Below are 19,655 nucleotides of genomic sequence, written 5' to 3' on the forward strand. Positions count from 1 at the left end.
AGGGAATGGAGAACCCGCAGTAAGTCCCAGGACAGGTATCTATGAACCCTGGAAGATCTGAGGTTTGAAATACTTTTAAGAAATTCTTGAATTTCTGAAAAGGAGCAGAGTGGTTGTCTGCGAGGCCCTGCTAAGACCGAAGATAGGGCTGCCAGATGGCGACGGATGGTGCTGGATGAAAGGCCTTGCTGGAACCCTTTCATGAGGAAAGCTACTATCCTGTGGATGGGAATACACAGGGGGATAGATCCTCCTGTGAGCACCATTGGTGGAATTTGGACCAGGTATGGTCGTAAATCCTGTTGGTGGACACTCTTCTGGCTTTTAGAATTATTTCTACAGTGTCCGGGTCATATCCTTGCAGGTCTAAGTTGCACCAGATAATAGCCAAGCGGTGAGGTGGAACCACTCCGGATCTGGATGGAGAGAGGCGCCCTGCTGCAACATATCCTCCGAAACGGGGAGTCGCCAGGAGTCCTGGACGGATAGACGTTGTAGGTCCGCGAACCAGGGGGACTATCAGAATCACCTGGGCCTTCTCGAGGATGATCTTGTGGATCACATCTAGGAGAATTGGAATTGGAGGGAAGTCGTAAAGCTGCCCTTGAGGCAAAGGGATTCTGAGTGCGTTGGTCGCCTCCGCTCCCAGGGATGGGAACCTGGAGAAGAATTGAGGGAGTTGAGCATTGGCCTCGGTCGCAAATAGGTCTAGCGATGGGTGACCAAACCTGAGGCAGATTTGCTGAAACAAAGCCAAATGAAGGCTCCACTTTCCTGGGTCTAGAGTCGACCAGGAGAGCCAATCCGCTTGTACATTGAGGACTCCCGATATGTGGTCGGCCTTTAACGACTGAAGATGTCTCTCTGCCCAGAGACCCAACTTCAGGGCTTCTCTCATCAGGGCCTTGGACCTGGTGCCCCCTTGTCTGCAAATATGACTCTTTGTGGTTATATTGTCCGTGAGAATCAGAACATGTTGATTGATGATGTGCGGTTTGAATTCTTTGAGGGCCAAGGACACTGCTCTCAATTCTAGCCAGTTGATAGGTCTGAAAGCCTCCTCTGCTGACCATGTGCCTTGGGCTATCAGGCCCTGGGCATGGGCTCCCCAGCCCGATAAGCTGGCATCCGTGGTGATGGTGAATTGGTCTGGACACCTGAAGGGAGATCCCTTGTCCAGGGTGGAAGAGATCCACCACATAAGGGATCTTAAAACTGTGGATGGGACGGTGATGAGGCGTGTCGAATTGCTGTTCCCCGATCTCTGGAACGGTAACAGAAGCCATTGGAGATCCCTGGCATGAAGGCGGGCCCAGGGGATAATGCCAATGCAGGATACCATCTTTCCCAGTAGAGAAGATAGGGTAACGATGGAAGTCCTTCTCTGAGATCGTATTTGGGAAATGAGCTCCTTAATACTGACTTTTCTCTCAGTAGAGAGAAAAACCTGAGAGAGATCTGAGTTAATGATGGCTCCCAGGTGTTGAATAGAAGTAGACGGATGGAGCTGACTTTTTTTGAGATTAATGGAGAAACCATGATCCTGTAGGGACATGGTAATGTTGAGGTCTAAGCAGGTGCCCTCTTTAGAGGTCCCATGAATTAATATGTCATCCAAATAGCATAAAATATGAATGGGCGTGGCTTGAATGTGAGCCGCCAGGGCTCCTAGGAGCTTAGTAAAGACTCGAGGAGCTGAGGAAAGCCCGAAGGGCATGACCCTATATTGATAGTGCTTGCCCTGGAAGGCAAAGCATAGAAATTTCTGTGACCTTTGGCAATGGGAATATGAAAATAGGCTTCCGTGAGATCCAAGGAGATCATAAAGTCCCCAGAATAGATAGCAGCTAAGATGGATGACAAAGAATGCATCTTGAATTTCCTATATTTAATAAACTAATTCAAATTTTTAAGGTCGAAGATGGCTCTCCATCCTCCAGAAGCCTTAGAAACCATGAAGAGGATGGAGTAGAAGCCCAGACCTCTTTGGGAAAAAGGAACAGGTTGGATAGCCCTGATAGACAACAAATGTTGAATAGCTTCCTCCATTCGGATACGAGATGGGGAAGACCTGGGGGATGGGCATGAGATAAAACGTTTAGGAGGTATGGAAATAAACTCCAACTGAAGGCCCCATTCCATAGTAGCAATAACCCAGGGGTCCTTACAGGAATGGCGCCATCTGGAGGAGAACCAAGCCAGGTGCCCCCCTATGGGAGTGGAATGAAGCTCACCATCTGGGCTTTCTGAAAGTTCTGGTTGAGGAGGAACCGGGATCCTCTACCCCTGGGGTTTCTGCCAACTTGGGAGCAAAAACAAGGGGAATACTGACCTAAGTTTCTTTGGAAAGCGAACCCTTGATCCTGTTGACAATTGGGACGTCGAAAGGGTTGAGTTCTGATGGCCTTCTTGTTGGTGGACCCCAAAACTTTCTTTTTGTCAGCGGTTTCAGTGAGAAGGGGGTCCAGGAGGTCGCCAAATAAGTGATCGCGCTTCTAAGGACCCATGGCCAGCTGCCATTTTTGCCTCACTCCCGCCTGCCAGAAGGCTTCTGGCCGTTGTTGAGGCCGCTACTGACCTGGCTGCAAATCTTGATGATTGCAGGGTAGCATCAGCTGCAAATTGGGCCGCTGCAAAAACTTTGTTAAAAACCTGTTGGCTTTGTACATCATCAGGGGAGATGTGCTGCTGGAGCTGTTGAAGCCATAAAAGCATAGCTCTAGAAAAGAAAGCTGCTGCTGCTGCTGCTGCTGCACTCTTGATAGCCCAGGTATCCGCGAGGAAACAACTTTTGAGCATTTGCTCTAAGCATTTGTTTTCGGGTTTTTAAAACCTCCTCTGCTTCACCCGGCATAGCAGCCACAGAGTGTAGAGTCTTTACAGGTTCATCAGGTTTAGGGCAGACAAGAAGATCTTCATAAGAAGGGGAAAGCTTATATAATTTCTTGTCCTTGGTTGTGGGGTTAAAGCCAAAGGCTGGATGGTCCCACTGCTTGAGCAGAGCATCTTTAAACAATTTGGGCATTGGAATGACCTCTTTGTCTTCCTGTTCCTCCATGAAGTATTTTCCTCAGGAGGATCTGTGGAAGGAGCAGACTGTTTATCTTGCCCGGCTAAGCCTGTAGAAACTCTTGCTTTAAATAAAAGAGATTTGAAGAGTTGGAATGGAAAGATCGCAGCTGGAGCTGGAATCTTAATTTGAGATTCCTCATCTTCTGACAGGCGCTGAAACGGGTCATAATTATCCTCTACGTCCATGTCCTCGTTCTCATTCTGGGAAGAATCCGAATCATTAATTGGAACTCTGTAGGATGAGAGGGAACTCACAGGTCGGGGGGCGAGTGGAAGGGGACGAGAGTGAGAAGGCACATTGATAGCCGAGAGCTTGGCATCAATGGCTTTAGACAAGTCAGAAAACATAGATTGAAACTCTGGAGGCAGATTAGTAATGATTGCAGGTAAAGATGGAGATTCCCTGAAGACCTGGGATGGGTCTGGCTTGGAGGGATCATCCATAATGTCTGGCTCCTCTGGACCTAAGCCCCATAAGTTAGGTTGGGGTCTGTTTAGGTTTGGCTCATCCAGAGAAAGACAGGGACCCCAGAGGGAGGCAGGTTAGAAGCCTCTGGGGGGTCAGGGCTAATATGCACTTGGGCCTGCACCTTTAAACGTTTAGCTGGTTTTTCATGGATTCTCTGCAAGGCTAGGTCCCTTCTCTTCTCAGCCTGGTAGGTCTAGCCATTGCAGGGGCTCCCGAGGAAGAGGAGGAAGAGGCCTGGGGGATATTATCAATTTCATCACCAGTAGGCCTAACTTCTCTGGCACCTTTAGATGTGCCTCTCTTGGGAAACGAAGTCATGGCCTGAACAAATTACAGGGACAAGACTTGAGCCAAAATCTGATGGGAGAAGCTTCTAAGGCAACGTTCCCAAGAGAAAGGGGGCCCTGCTCCTAGTCCCAGGAGCATCTGCAACTCAGAGTCAATCTGGTCGGTACCAGAGTTCATGCCAGGGAGTGCAGAAGGGCAGGCCTCGCTAACCTTAATCAAAAAGTAAACCAAGGCACACTGCTTTGGAGGCCAAGCCAGGGAGAAAAGGCTTGAGGGACTCAAAGCTTACTCCAGGACCAAGCGGCGGACTGACTGGCACCAGATGGGATGCGCATGGGCAATTCACGAAGGCCAACAATTACTGGCCGCTGAGGGCCTTCGTGCCAAAATAAACCGCTCCAAGATTTTTAAAAACGGAGGGAAGACTAAAGTCCGGGGGACAATCAAGGGAAGCTTGCTAACAGTCCCACTCCGCAGGAGGAAAAAGAGCCTTTTTTCCCCTTTTTATATCAATCCTTAGCTTGCCGGTAAACCTCCTGGCCGAGTAGATTTACTTATAAATACAATCCGGCAACAATGCGAGCAGGGCGTTTGCAAAAAAACCTCAGAAGCTGCGCTGCGGCTTCTCCCTCGGTGCCGAGCCCAATAAGGCTGGCCCGCAACCAAGGCAAGCTCTAGTAAAAGACAGAATTAAATTTTACTTATCTGAATAGAAAGAAGGCGAAGAGAAGGTGTTTTGCGAGAGGAACGAGCCATCACATGTCCTGCTTGATTGCAGGACTGAGCGAATTCTGGGGAAGGTGCAGATCCAGCAGGCTTTTTAAAGACTAGGCTCGGTCCTCGACGGATTGGACAGCGAGCAACCCAAGTGACTGCTGGACCCGCTCTCTCAGTACGGAGAACATATTACCCAGTTGTCCAAAACTATCTGTAAAAAGCAAAGCTTCCTTTGAAACAAGTCTGATTCCTAGTGATTTTATGGATGTGTCCATGTAGTTTTCTTGGTTTGCTATTATTTCCTTCTGATTTTTTTTAACTTTCCAGTCTATAGGTACATCCATGATACTCCCTGATACTTCAGCCAAGTATCAAATAAGTTCAAGCCTTGCTTAGCTTAAGCCCAGACAAGAATGACCATCATCTAATTTGAATTAAATATACTTTCTTCAAAACACATCTTTAAAAATTGCTATTCATTACAAATTAATTATTTTTGGGACACCTGCCTTATATTTATCTATTGATAATGTCTAATTTAACCTTGCTGTTCTCTTCGGGTCTGTGAGACCCATTTTTGAACTTTGAGACCCTGTAAAAAGTTTTCCCTGCATATCTGAAACTTGAAATTTCATGAGTTTGGATCATTTCAGGGGTTCTCTCCATGAGAATTTTTTTTTGAGGGTGAAGGGCTTCTTTCTTGCGGAAAAAAGAGAGTCACACTTGTACTCTTCCCGGGTCACCCTGACCTGGACAGAAAATTCTTCAGTTTAGGTGCTTATGTTTGGTCAATTTGAAAACTCTTTTCACTTGGAAGGTAGTCTCAACATTTCTGCACACAATGATATGAAAATTGAACTGAAAAAAATGATGCTTATTGGTTTATTTTGCTGATAAAAGGCGCCCCCCCCTTTTTGTGAACTTTTTTTCAGTTTATATATAGTTTAGCCTGCAAAATGCGTTCAATTTTACTAAAGTTGGTGTGGGATTGGTAGGTTGAACATTACTGAACATAAGAAAAATATAAATGAACTGAAAAAAATGATGCTTATTGGGTTTTTAAAATCAGAAATAAGGCCTCCCTCCCCCCCGGCTGCTTGCAACCATTTTCACTTTAAAAAATTTTTAGGCTCCAAATTCAAAATATTTTTAACTTAGACATTGATTTACTAAATTTAACATTGCTGATCATCATAAAAATATTTTTTGGGGAAAAAAACACTTGTACTGTTTCGAGTCGTATAGGACCCAGACCAAAAAGTTTTTTTTAGCTACTTAAATTTGGTCTTTTTGAAAACCTTTTTCACTGGGAAACTAGTTTGAACATTTTTGCACACAACAATATGAAAATTGAACTGAAAAAAGTGATGCTTATTGGTTTATTTTGATCAAAAAGCCCCAACCCCCATTTTTGAGCATTTCGTGTCAGTTTATATTTTTTTTAGGCTACAGATCTCCAAGTGATTTTCCCCCAAAAGGTTTGATATACAAAATTGAACATTCCTGGTCATATGAAAAATATAAATGAATTGAAAAATATTGATGCTTATTTGTTTATGTTTGAATATAAGACCATAGGATCTTATACTAGAGTATAAGCCTACTCGAGTATAAGCCTACTTGAATATAAGCATGGGGGTGGAGGAGGCCCTTTTATGAGCAAAATAAACCAATAAGCATCAATTTTTTCAGTTCAATTTTCATATTATTATGTTCAGAAATGTTCAAGCTACCAATCCCACACCAACTTTAGTAAAATAGAATGCATTTTGCAGGCAAAACTATCTACAAATTGGAAAAAAATTCACAAAAGCGGGGGGGCTTTTATAAACCAATAAGCATTAATTTTTTCAGTTCAATTTTCATTTCATTTTGTGCAGAAATGTTCAAACTAGTTTCAAAAAGACCAAATATAAGTACCTAAAATAAGCAATTTTCGGTCCAAGTCAAATAGACCCGGGAAGAGTATAAAGTATATAGTGTTTTTGAAGAGAACACCAGGGTTAAAACAATTAAAAAGTTGAACATCAAAGCAAACACTTAAAATTAGTATCAAAATATGATCTAGTTAATTTCTTAGTTATCTACATTTTATACCAATAGCAGTAACCTATGCTATTACCAATTGTCTGATGAAACCTATTTTCAAACCATTTGTATACATGGTTCTTGTTCCAGTTTAAACAATACATAGATTGGATTTCCTTCTAGAATATATATTAATGAATAACAATTTCTTTTGTAACTCAGCTGTTTCATACTGCTTTATATATTTTTTCTGATATTTTTACTAACAAGGAACCCCTATAACCTAATTTAAGGGTCAAATCATTGAAGGGAATAAAAATAATTCTCTATGTTGTGTGAAAAAAACCCCTTACTAATACATATACAGTGATCCCTCGATTATCGCGAGGGTTCCGTTCCAAGACCCCTCGCGATAATCAATTTTTCGCGATGTAGGGTTGCGGAAGTAAAAACACCATCTGCGCATGCGCGGCCTTTTTTTCATGGCCGCGCATGCGCAGATGGTGGAGTTTGCGTGGGCGGCGGGGAAGACCCAGGGAAGATTCCTTCGGCCGCCCAGCAGCTGATGTGCTCGGCAGCGCAGCAGCAGCGAGCAGACGAAGATCGGGGTTTCCACGCCGCCCACGCAAAGGGGAAACCCCGATTCGGCTCCTCGCTGCTGCTGCGCTGCCGAGCAGATCAGCTGCTGGGCGGCCGAAGGAACCTTCCCTGGGTCTTCCTCGCTGATGCCCCCGCTCGCCCGCCCGCCGCCCGCCAGCAAGAGGGGGAGAGATAGAGAAAGAGAGAGAGAAAGAAAGATGAGAAAGGAAGGAAGAGAGTGACGTCATCGGGTGGGAAAAATTGCGATATAGCGTTTCGCGAAGAATGAGATCGCGAAAATCGAGGGATCACTGTATACTATTTATTAATTAATTTTGAACATAAATGCTGCCTTTTAAATAAGTGATTGTTCAAAGTTCTGGTGGCACTGAACAAAGTGACATGCTGTCTGTAGTCACATGATCAAAATTAAGGCACTTGGCAGCCTGCTGACATGATCTCAAGGGAGCTTCAACTCTCCTACCCATCATCCCCTAGCTATGTCTGCTACCTGAGATGCTAGTGTCCCAACTGACATTCACCATCTTCTTGCTCCCACTGATGATGTATGTCTAGCTTGACCCTTTGTAAAATAGCTGCTGGCTTCATGAGGCTCTCTTCCTCATGTTCTGCAGAGTGGTTTCTTTGTCAGACCTGGGGAAGATGGCCACATGGCCAGCAGCTGCCTTGCAAAGATCAGGGTGACAGGGTAACAGTGGCCTTGGAGTGAAAGGTGATAAATAGTGTTGGGCGAACCCAATGAAGTTCGGGTTTGGTGGGTTCGGACGAACTTGGCGGCGGAGTTCAGGTAAGTTTGCCGAACCAGAACACTTCTGTCCCCTCCCTTCCACCTTCCGGAAATAAAGCCACGGGCCAGGAAGTCTGTGACGTCAAAGCCCCTCCCCCAGCATCCCATCGTGGGATTCCCCACCTCCTTTTGCTTGCAGTGCCATTCCTGAGGCGGGGAAATTTTGGGCTCAGAGGCGGCGCAGCTCTCCCCCATTGCGCCCACTGCCACCTGTCTCCTTTTATTTTTACAGAAAAGGCTCGGACACCGCAGACACGCCTTTTCCATAAAAGCAAAAGCAAAAGGTGGTGAATCCCACGATGGGATTCCGGGGGCAGGGCTTTGACGTTACGGATACGGGAGGAGCTGGGCACCAGGGGGCGGCGGAGGAAGGCGAACGCCAGGGAGCTGCCAGTCAGGAGGCTGGGAGGGAGGCTGGTGGCTTTTAAAGTGGGGGGGGGGGTTTGCGAGAAAGTTGCGTGTGAGAGAGTGCATGTGTGTTTGTGTGTAGGTGTGTGGTGGTGTGTGTGAAAGAGAGACCACGCAAGGAAGAAAGGCTGGCGGGCAACGGGCATCGTCCCCGTTTTCTCACCTGTGTGCCTTCCTCCATCGCTCCTCGCTGGGGTAAGGGGGAGGACTCAGACTCCCTTCCTCTCTTTCTCCTTCTCTCTCTTTCTGATGGGCAAGAGGGCTGGGGAGGACTCGGAGCGGTTTCTCCCGGACAGAGAAACCGCGTAGGCTTGCCCGGCTGCCCAGGATCAAACTGTTTCCGTTCCCTTCTCCCCAGCCCTCTTGCCCATCAGAAACAGAGAGAGAAGGAGAAAGAGAAGAAGGGAAAGAGAGAGGGTGGAGTGTGTGTGTGTGTGTATGTGAGAGAGAGGGGCTGAATGCCTCTCCTTTGCAATGACACCCAAGGATGAGAGAGCAGCTGAGGGATGGGCGAACACCTTTTCTTTATTTATTTCTCGTCCCTCGTCGTTTCAACCTTCTCGCTGCTCTGGCTTCGGTCCTGCCCGTCTTTCTCCTCCCCCTTTCCCCGGCGAGGAGCGATGGAAGGCATGCAGGTGAGAAAAGGCGAGGGGACAATGCCCGTCGCCCACCAGCCTTCCTTCCCTGCGTGGTCTCTCTCCCACACATACACCACATACCTACACACAAACACACATGCACCCTTTCTCACACGCAACTTTCTCTCTCTCTCTCACACACACACACACACACACAAACCCCTTTGAAATCCACCAGCTGGAAACCCACCCACCCTCTGTGGGAAATCCACGCCTCCCCTCCCTCTTTGTGCTCCAAAGGTCCGGATTTCCTCTGCCCTTTTAGAGCCCTCCTCCTCCCGTCTCCCTCCCAGCCTATGCAAGCTGTGACTTTGCACCATGTATGGCCAAACTTTGTGCTGTGGCTCAGGGCCATCTTGCAGCCCCAGAGCTATAGCACACCAAGAAGCCCCTTTGCACTGCACTTTTGGGCCAGTTTGGATCTGGGCTTCACACTGAAGTTCAGGGCCTTTTTGCAGTTCCAGGGCTGCAAGATATCAAGAAGCCTGAGCTGCAGTGGGGCAGGCAGGGGAGCTAACTGCACTCCTTTACCTTGCTCAGGCTTGAGCTGGGAGGGACAAAGCCCCAAATGGTTTGCCTTGGCTTCTGTGGGTCCTTTACTAACAACTACTTAATTATAGTAATTAGTGCCACAATTGTCATTGTTAAGCAATAGGGTCATGTGCCATGACATTTTATGACGTCAGCAGTGAAAAGTTCTACATGGAATAGCATTGATGATTTTTTAAACAAATATTTTATATACATAGTCCTGAGTTTATGTTGGTTAATTTTTTGTATATACCGCTATTTTACAGTCTTCTCAAGATACTCAGATAGCTGTATAAAGTTGGCTTCCAAATAAATATTGCTTCATATTATTGACTTTTTACAAAATACTGTTTACTTTTAATATATCTGTCTTCTCACAACTTTTTATAAAACATTCATCCACTATACTTCAAATCATCATATTTAGCTATTCCAGATCCTGAAACCAGTAATAGACATTTTATCCAAAAAGCGAAAGAAGATAGAGATCTTATATTTCAACTTTTTTTTAAAAAAAGAGGGGGGGTGTTTGAAAATAGAAAAGTTCTAAAATTCCCATTGTTTTGACAGTCACTGTAATTTAAATAAAAATATTGGTGGTCACTGCACTTCAGTTGTTTAAAATATTTAAATAGATTTTGTGTATGAAAAGGATTTATTATAATGGCAAATCAGGAATACAGACATTTTATTTCATATCTTAAGCTAGCTTAATATTGTAAGCAAATTTGTTGTTCGTTCAGAAAAGTGTTCAGGCAGCATGCTACATAGAGTAACTAAATTAGTACTACATTAAAAAACAAAACTTACAAATAAACAATTGCCAATTTATCTGTATTAATCTAATTAGTTCTTATTTTAATGTGCATAAAAATAGTTGATAAAAATAAAATTTATATTGAAACCAAAAATTTATTAAAGGTTTGCAAAGCAGCTATAAGCAAAGAACCCATTCTTAAAGTGCTGAAGTAGTCATGTCTTTTGGAATACTCAATACAGCTGTATTGAAGGTTTTCCCTGGTTGTTTTTGCATGCTGCTGCAAACAGAAGTTTACTAATACAGTACATAGTTTCAATGGAAGTGATGTCTATTTACAAACATTAACATAAAGACAGCTAGAAAACTATTTCGAGTTGTGCTGAATTTTCTGGAGGATACTGTTAATTTAATATTCAGAGAATGAGTGTACTGTCAATGTACTTTGAGAAATTAACTTTTTGAATGCTATCTGGTACACCAAAATTTCTGAATAATTTAGAGATTACATTCCTCCCAGAGAGCAAAAAAAAAGTTTAAGTTTTTTCAAAGTGGTTAATTTATAAATCTAGAGACTTTTTTTAACATTAAATCTAGTGTATGGAAATGTGCTTTAAATTCTTGGATTGGATTCACACTATGTACAGAAATCTCCCCCATACCTAGTGTACTTTTCTTAATGGACAATGAAACAGACAACAAATGAAGTAGTCTGCCACTACTTCATTTTGCAGTTAGAAGTTTTGATTTGCTTAAAAATTATACATTGCATTTAACACTACAGTATGGACTCACCTCTATATCTAAGAACTAGAAAATAATTACAAATGTTACATACATAAACAATATGATCACCTACTTAAGTCTATAGGGAACCTTTTTTTTCTTTTGCAAGGATTTCTGACATTATTTGGGTCAATTGGCACACTTAGAATTGTGGGAGTTATGTGAGCATTATTGCATCCACCTATTCCTATTTTCTACTTCCATCTCTGGAGTCATAAGGCATAGTTAAAATGCAAGTTTGTCTTGAGGCTGGTGGTTTGTTTTGCAGGATGATAGTTTTAATTGGAAAAGAGTTGAAAACTACCTACAAACAACATATAGCAAGCTAGTGTTTGATGAGCACCAAGAAACATATCAATGTGTACACTGTCTATTTCAGGGCTCCCACCATTGCAAAAGCATCTTAATGTGCTGAGTTTCAACCTCTTCATAGAAAGCAACTGCTTTTCCTCTCCTTAATAAATATTTTATCTTTTGCTCATATAAGCTATCTTCATGCGTACCTCAATCATGTATGCTTTTTTACATGTTACTGTATTCCTACTTTGTTCAATGGCTTTTACAAACCTGGATATCATTAACTAAAACCATGTTACTTTGTGTACATAATAGAAAAACAGAAAAAATGTTATAACTTTAAGCAAAAATAAAGCTAGAGTAAACATTATATATGATAAACAGCCACAATATTAGATTGTTCATATTGAGTAAATATTCCATTTACTATCAAACCAATTATAATTTTACTAGAAGATTATCTGAAATGTACCAACATAATTCATGTTGAGATTAAGAAATCAAATTTTTGCATTTCAACAGGAATCCTTAAATCTCCTGAATGCTACCATATTCCAAGCTGAATCCTTGTGATTACTCTTCAGTTTTCTTCTGTTCTTGAGTCAAGTCATCAAGTTTGTGATCAGTATACTCTTTATCTGTGCAGATTACTATAAATAGGCAACAATATCTCTTCCAGGATAAATACTAAACCAAAAGTTAAGGTGCAAAAAGCACTTACCTGTAAACTTTACATTACAATGTATAGAGTTCCATGTAAGCCAAGCTCATGCTTAAGTGCACTATTAATAGGACATTATGGCTATATATGGCCAACATGAAAAACACTGCAAGTGGGGGACAACAGAACAATTAAGAACATTTTGAATCTAATATCCCAGAACTGCACTGACTTCCCCGTTAAGACTTTCCCCCAAAAGTATGCTACACTATATGTACAGTACATGTAGTTCTTAATTAGTACTGAGAAGCAACGATAACTTTACCACTACAGTATTACAACAACCAATTTATGTTTAGAACTGTAGATTTATTTTGTATCCTTCCTTTATTGTTTTTACAAATAACTCAAGGCGGTGAACATATCTAACACATCTTCCTTCTGTTTTCCTCACAATCCTGAGAGGTGGGTTGGGCTAAGAGAGTGAATTGCCCAAAGTCATCCAGCTGGCTTTCATGACTAAGGGGGGCTTGTAACTAAGTATCCTGCTTTCTAGCCTAATACCTCAAGGAATAGACCAAGGGTAGGCAAACCTGGCTCTTTTATGACTTGTGGACTTCAACTCCCAGAATTCCTGAGTCAATCGTGCTGGCTCGGGAATTCTGGGAGTTGAAGTCCACATGTCATAGAAGAGCCAAGTTTGCCTACCCCTGTACTAGACCAAACTGGCTCTATGTAATTTATATATGTATACAATCACTTTATTGGGCATTAATTGTCTTTGGGCAGACTAGGGACTAGTAAGAAGCTAACTATACATAGTCCTTGACTTACAACCATAATAGAGCCTACTATTACAATTCTAAGTAATGGCGATCATTAACTGAGGCACGCACATGTTCACTATGTATAATCACCGAAATCCCTGCTCTTCCCACTGCGGTCATGAAGTGACGCTGCAGCCCATTTCATTAGTAATTCCTATTTGTCCCTAAAAAGGGTTTTCTTCAAGCTGATCTTCATGCCATAACAACATGATGCATTGTGAGCAAAGAAATTTCATTCCTTTCCTCATGGAGGCAAATGCTTTCTACAATTTTAGAGGTAAATACTAAATTTCTCATCAACATCATACCTAAATACCATGCATTTATAGATCTCCAAGTGTTTTAAGTATCAAAATAGGGCTTATTAAGTATCTCAGAAAACGGCATGATTTTTTAGCCCTGTTGTTGTCCTCACTGTTGCCATTTTGCACAATAGCTATGCACAGTAACTACTGTAAGAAGTAGTCCTTAAGACTTATGACCACAATTGAGCCCAAAATTTATATTGTTAAGTGAGACATTTGTTAAGTGAATTTTGACGGGTTTTACCACCTTTCTTGCAACAGTTAAGTGAATTACTGCAATTGGCAATTTAGTAACCCAGTTAAGTGAATCTGACTTCCCATTGATTTTGCTGGCCAGATGGTCGCAAATGATGATCACATCACCCTAGGACAGCGTTTCCCAACCGGTGTGCCGTGGCACACTGGTGTGCCGCGAGACACCGTCAGGTGTGCCGCGGCGAGAGGTGGCGGAGAGTGGGCGGATTGGGCGGGCAATGGGGCAGGGCGGAGAAGCCAGGTGCGCGTTTGGCCGGAGGCACCGTGGGGAGGCAGGGGCAGCCGCGGCTCCCTTTACTCCTACTGCCGCACCACCCTGCCCCTGCTCCCCACGGTGCCTCCGGCCAAACGCGCCCCTGGCTTCTCCATCCTGCCCCATTGCCCGCCCGATCCGCCCACTCTTCTCCGCCACCGCCTCCTGCCTTGGGGCGAGGAATCCGAGAGTCCGGGACTGTGTGGCTTTGCGCCATGAAGAGAAAGCGGCCGACTTTTCCCTGCTGCCGTTTTCTCTTCATGGCGCAAAGCCACACAGTCCCGGACTCCCGGATCGCTCGTTTCTCCGGTCAGCAAAGCCATCTGCCCATGAAAGCGTCGCACTGGCCGGAGAAGCGAGCAATCCGGGAGTCCGGGACTGTGTGGCTTTCGGCCGGGCTAGCGGGAGGCGGCGCGAGGCCGGGCGCTGGGGACGTCTGGGATGGCGAGGAGGCTGATGGCTGCTGCACACTCCACTCTCTCTCCGGCTCTCTCTCGCTCTTTCTTTTTCCCTCTGTTGCTGGCGTGGTGAACGAGAGAGAAAGAGAGAGAGAGAGAAAGGAGGGGAGAGAGAATGAGAGAAAGAAAGCAAGAGAAAGAGAGGGAAAGAAAGCAAGAGAGACAGAGAAAGGGGGGAAGGAGGGAGAGGGAAAGACATAGAGGGAGGGAAGGAGGGAGAGAGAAAGAGAGCAAAAAAGAGAGGAAGAAAGAAAGAGGGATGGAGAGAAAGAAGGGAAGGAAGGAAAAGAGAGAAAGAGGGAGGGAGAAATAGAGTGAAATGGAGGAAGAGATATTTTTTTTGTCCAAACTTTTCTTTAGCCCCCCCGCCCCCCCTTCAGTGTTCCCCAGAATTTTGAAAACATGAATAATGTGCCGCAGCTCAAAAAAGGTTGGGAAACACTGCCCTAGGACACAGCAACAGTCATAAATATGAACCAGTTGCCAAACATCTGAATTTGGATCACTTGGTTATGGGGATGCTGCAAACGTTTTAACTGAAAAATGGTCACAAGTCACATTTTTCAATGCCATTATAACTTTGAACAATCACTGAATAAACTGTTGTAAGTCAAGAACTACATGTATACCCCTAGTTTACTGAAAACAATCCAGACATGATGCTTATGGAGATTCTGTTATCCAGCTCATAGTTGTCCCAAAGGTACTTTTTCAAGAGGAAAATAATTTTTCTTGTTTTTCTTGACATTTTGCTTCTCATCTAAAAAACTTCTTCAACTCTGACTGAATAGTGAGCAGTGGTGGGCTACGAGCCGTAACGCTAAATTACGCTCGCCGCTGCGGCTCATAAGTTCTTGCAGGACCAGCGTGATTTTGCTGCTGCACCTGTGGAGGTAGCAAAATTGTGCCTGTTTTGGCGAGGTTTTTACTTGCGGCTCCATGCATGACAGTGGGCAATTGAACATTAATACTCCTTGCAGACAGGTGGTCATTTGCATTCTTTTAGAGAGTCATAAAGGCCACCTGGAGGCATAGTTCCCTCTAAGCTGAGCAGTGAGCAATCGCTCACTTAATAAAAATAATCATCAACTCAGAGTTTTCCAAACCTGCCCAGAAGCCGAGAGGGAAAGAGTGAGAGGGAAGGAGAGAGAGAGGAAGAGAGAGAAACAGATAGAAAAAAGAGAGGAAGGAAAAGAGAAAGAAAAAGAATGGGAGTAAGGAAGAGAGAAAGAAAATCAAAATCTAGTTTGAAACTAGCTCAGCTATTTAAGTGGCATTTTGATTTTGATAGAGTTGCCCTATTATGAGCTCACTGTTATAGACACACAGTACAGTATTTTATTTTGAAATTCTCTGAGGCAAAACAGGGTGGGTTTTTTATTTGTTTGTTTGTTTATTTATTATTTCGTGCCGCCCAGTCCCGAAGGGACTGCCGCTCAGACACTATACTTTTCCGCCCACCCCCCCAAAAAATTAGAGGGAACACTGCCTGGAGGTTTATCTGTGTCATCAGGGCAACCTAGGTAGTGCAAATGGGTGTGGAGCTTCCTTGGAACTGTGTTGTAGACTGGAGACAGATGATATTGTATCCCTTCTCTCCTCTGTTCAATTTTGAGGTAGATGGCCTCTTTGACCTCTCTTTCAAATTAGCAGTCCTTTCTGTCCAAACTGTGGACTTTGCAGTATTCAAAAGAGTGGCCTTTGTCTTTAAAATGCAGATAGGACTACTGAATCTTGTCCTGATGGATTTGTTCTCCTATGTTGTGCCATGCATTTATGATATGGTTGCTTTGTTTCCCCAATGTACAGATCTGCACATGACTCACTGCTTTGTACTGCATATATTACATTGCTCAGTTTGTGTCTGGGTATTTTATCCTTGAGGTGGACAAGCACTTTCCTTTGTATAGTCTTGATTTTGAAGTGTGCTCATATGTTGTGTTGGCTGAAGATCCTCTTCAACTTTTCTGGTATTTCCTGCAATGTATGGAATAACAATGTTGCTTTGTTTATTGTTGTCTCTGTCTGTTATGGAGGGGCTCCTGTTGGGTCTTTTTTGAGATTTGATGCAGGCCCACTTGGGATAGGTACACGTTAGACCTTCCTTGATGTGTTTTAGTTCATTTCTTTCCCATCTAGCCTTCCTGGATTGTACAGTACACATTAAGGAAAACAGAAACCTTAACAAAGAAGTTTACAGAAAACTCCCACACAGAGATCAATATTTACTTTTTCATTCTTGCACCCACTGGAGCACAAAATGGGAGTTTTGAGCCTTGCACCATTGAGCTGAAGGTCTACCTACCAGCAAAGATGGGAAAGAAAATGAAGTAAAACACACTTGCCTATCCCAAGTGGGCCTGCATCAAATCTCAAAAAAGACCCAGCAGGAGCCCTTCCATAACAGACAAAGAGAATAATGAACAAAGCAACATAATCATTCCATATATTGCAGAAACATCAGCCAACACAACATATGTGCACCTTGTACACCTCAGGGATAAAACACCCAGGCACAAACTGAGCAATGTGTTATATGCAGTACAAAGTGGTGAGCCATGTGCAGATCTGTAGATTGGGGAAACAAAGCAACCACATCATAAATGCATGGCACAACATAGGAGAACAAATCCATCCATCAGGACAAGATTCAGCAGTCCCATCTGCATTTTAAAGACAAAGGCCACTCTTTTGAAGACTGCAAAGTCCACAGTTTGGACAGAAAGGACTGCTGGTTTGAAAGAGGGGTCAAAGAGGCCATCTATGTCAAAAGTGAACAGAGGAAAGGAGGGATAGGACATCTGTCTCCAGTCTACAACACAGTCCTTTCAACAGTTCCAAGGAGGCTCCACACCCATTTGCAATACCCAGGTGACCCTGATGACACAGATAAACCCCCAGGTGGCCTTAATGACTCTCTAAAATAATGCAAATGACCAGCTGTCTGCAAGGAGTATTAATCTTCCATTTCCCACCATCCAGTCATAACTGAAAAAGTTTTTTTGGATGAGAAGCAACATGTCAAGAAAAACAAGAAAGTCTATTTGCCTCCTGAAAAAGCACCTTTGGAACAGTCCAGGAGGAACACAAAGGGGAAGAAACTTTGTTGCAATGAAAGAAAGATACAATCCCAACCACCTTAAATCTCATAAAGTACATGAATGCAGGGAATTGACCAAGATGATCTATGAACTCCAAGACAGAGACAAAACAGACTTTTATAACACATGGGATCGATGGTATAATTGGCTAAAATATAAATACATTAAAAAGAAAAGGAAATGAACAAACAAATACAAAATGCTATACAACTTATTCCAAAAAGAAAAATCATTATACAGTATTTCAGATTAGAGAAATAGTAAACCTCTGGGTAGATTACTATCCGATTGTTGCAAAATGTAAATACTGTATAGTTAAAACATGTAGAAATTCTTGATAGTATCTAATTTGGAAAGTCGCAAACTAGCGGTCAACAGTATAGTTGACAAATTTGTTCTTTGCTCGTCTTACTATTATGCCATAGTTTTTATTACAACATGTTGGCCTTTTTTCTTTGTTTTTAATATATATAATCAATAAAAATATTTTTTTTTTAAAAAGAAAGAAAACGTTGCTTTCATATTTTTAAGAATCAATGAAATTTACTAATAACATCCAGGTGCTTTATTAGTTCCACAATTTTCTTTTAATTAAAAAATAGAAATGCCTGCACATGTATATGTTATAGATAAAATACATGTGCATACATGTATCTTCTCAAAAATTTATAAAATCACAACAAAATTGTCCACCATCATTTCTTAGGGACTTAATATGAGATCTCACATAAATGCTGCCAGACTGGACAAAAATTAACCCAACTTTAAGTTCTATTTTTCTTAAAGCAATATATAACCCAATAAAAATATCAAAACGGGTATTATATAAGTACAAACGTTTATCAAAGTAAATAACAATGCTTTAGAATGTACATACGCCTATGGAGTAGTTCGCATCATGCAATTATTGGGATTAATCAAAGAGTTGCAACTATCACATTAGTCTTCGGAGAGAGGCGGCATACAAGTCTAATAAATTATTATCATTATCATCATCATCATCATTATTATTATTACTCATACAGGCTTACAGGTAAATTACGGGACCGCCTACAGCAGTACGGATGCACAAGAAAAGACGGTCAAGATTAGGACGTCAAGTAACTAGATGCAATTATTTTTTATTTTTCAAAATATTAATAATTTTTTCCAATTCTCCAGAAACCATGTTAAGTGAAGGTACAAATACCCGCCCACCACTTTTATAGACTCCCACTTTCTGTGGATGGGAGCGGGGGAATCTGGGCGAGAAATTTTGCATGGGAAACAAGAGCAAGGCGCAAGCCAAATGAGCGCCTATCCACTGAGCTGGTGGAATCAAGTCGGGAACACTTTTCACTCCTAGATTTCCCCCCTCCCGCCACTTCCATTAGGAAAGCTCTTTTGTAGGCGTTCATTGGCCAGACTGCACATCAATCAAACGGCCCCGGGCCACCCCCCCCACCCCCCCAAGGACAAACGCAGCACCCCCGTTGGTTAAAGCGCCCGTTACTTCACACACCGGATCTCAACGTTCTGACGCTGTTCACCACCTCAAGCTTTCACTCATTCGGCTGTCACTCACTTTTGAGGGCTCCGCCCAAGATGCAAGCCCCGCCCTCTTCCCAACGGTGCCTCACGGCTCAGTCAATCAGATTCCCAATCACACCGAAACCACACCCTCTTCCGAAGAATCACTGGCTTCTCGGTAACGCGCTCCCCGCCAAGACTGTTTCCCGTGGTCGCTCACCTGGGGAAAGTAACGGCTCGGTACGAAACCAACTTCCCCCTCCCTGGTTTGTACCCCCTCACGGCCACCGCTTCTGCGCAACGCCCGCCAAAACAGCTTTCTAATGCGCACGCGCTAGCCCCTCCGCCCCCTTCCCAGCTTCACCGCGCTGGCGTAAAGCGCGCGCATCTCCTTACTACCTTCCTCAAGAGTTCCTCCCCTTCGGCGGATAGATCTCAAAACGCATGCGCATATGTACAGTACGCCTCACCGTATACGCCTGCCTGGAAGCAAGTTTTATACATAAAACGATCTCTCCCCCCCTTCTACCCTGGCATGTACCTTCACCACCACAGGGATGAATATAGTTCTAAGCACTGACCTAAACCCATGTAGAATACTAACATAATTCCCGCCTCTATTATAATGAATGAATAGAAGATAGACCAATCTCTATAAAGATGGCCGGCCGTAAAAGCCAATCAGAACAACTTACGCTCCGAATGCTCCAATGAGAAGGAAACAATGTGAAGGAGAAGGGTGTTGCCTTGCAGCTGTAGCTCTAAGAGTACAGGGCGGGAAAATTCACCAAATCAAAAGAGTGACAGAAATCCAACCAATAGAAACACAACGGAGGTGGGACAATGAAGAGGAAACAGGCGTAACTTTACGTATTCGTCCACTAAGCAACAGACTATTTGCCTCTTGA

At 43.4% G+C, this 19,655-nt stretch overlaps 1 protein-coding gene across 2 annotated transcripts in view; it reads right to left on the minus strand.

Moving 5' to 3' along the window:
- CBX5 (chromobox 5) overlaps positions 1 to 19,162 on the minus strand; it is a 48,499-nt gene extending 29,337 nt beyond the window's left edge. Inside the window, exon 1 of one of the 2 annotated variants that reach the window (XM_070740832.1) lies at positions 18,968 to 19,162. The gene's annotated coding sequence lies outside the window, so the exon portion shown is untranslated. Of the gene's footprint in view, positions 1 to 18,802 lie in introns of both variants that reach the window. The other variant, XM_070740833.1, reaches the window with a different exon arrangement.
- Positions 19,163 to 19,655: the final 493 nt, after the last annotated feature.

The sequence above is a fragment of the Erythrolamprus reginae genome, chromosome 2 (assembly GCF_031021105.1).
Source record: "Erythrolamprus reginae isolate rEryReg1 chromosome 2, rEryReg1.hap1, whole genome shotgun sequence".
Taxonomy (NCBI): Eukaryota; Metazoa; Chordata; class Lepidosauria; order Squamata; family Dipsadidae; genus Erythrolamprus; species Erythrolamprus reginae.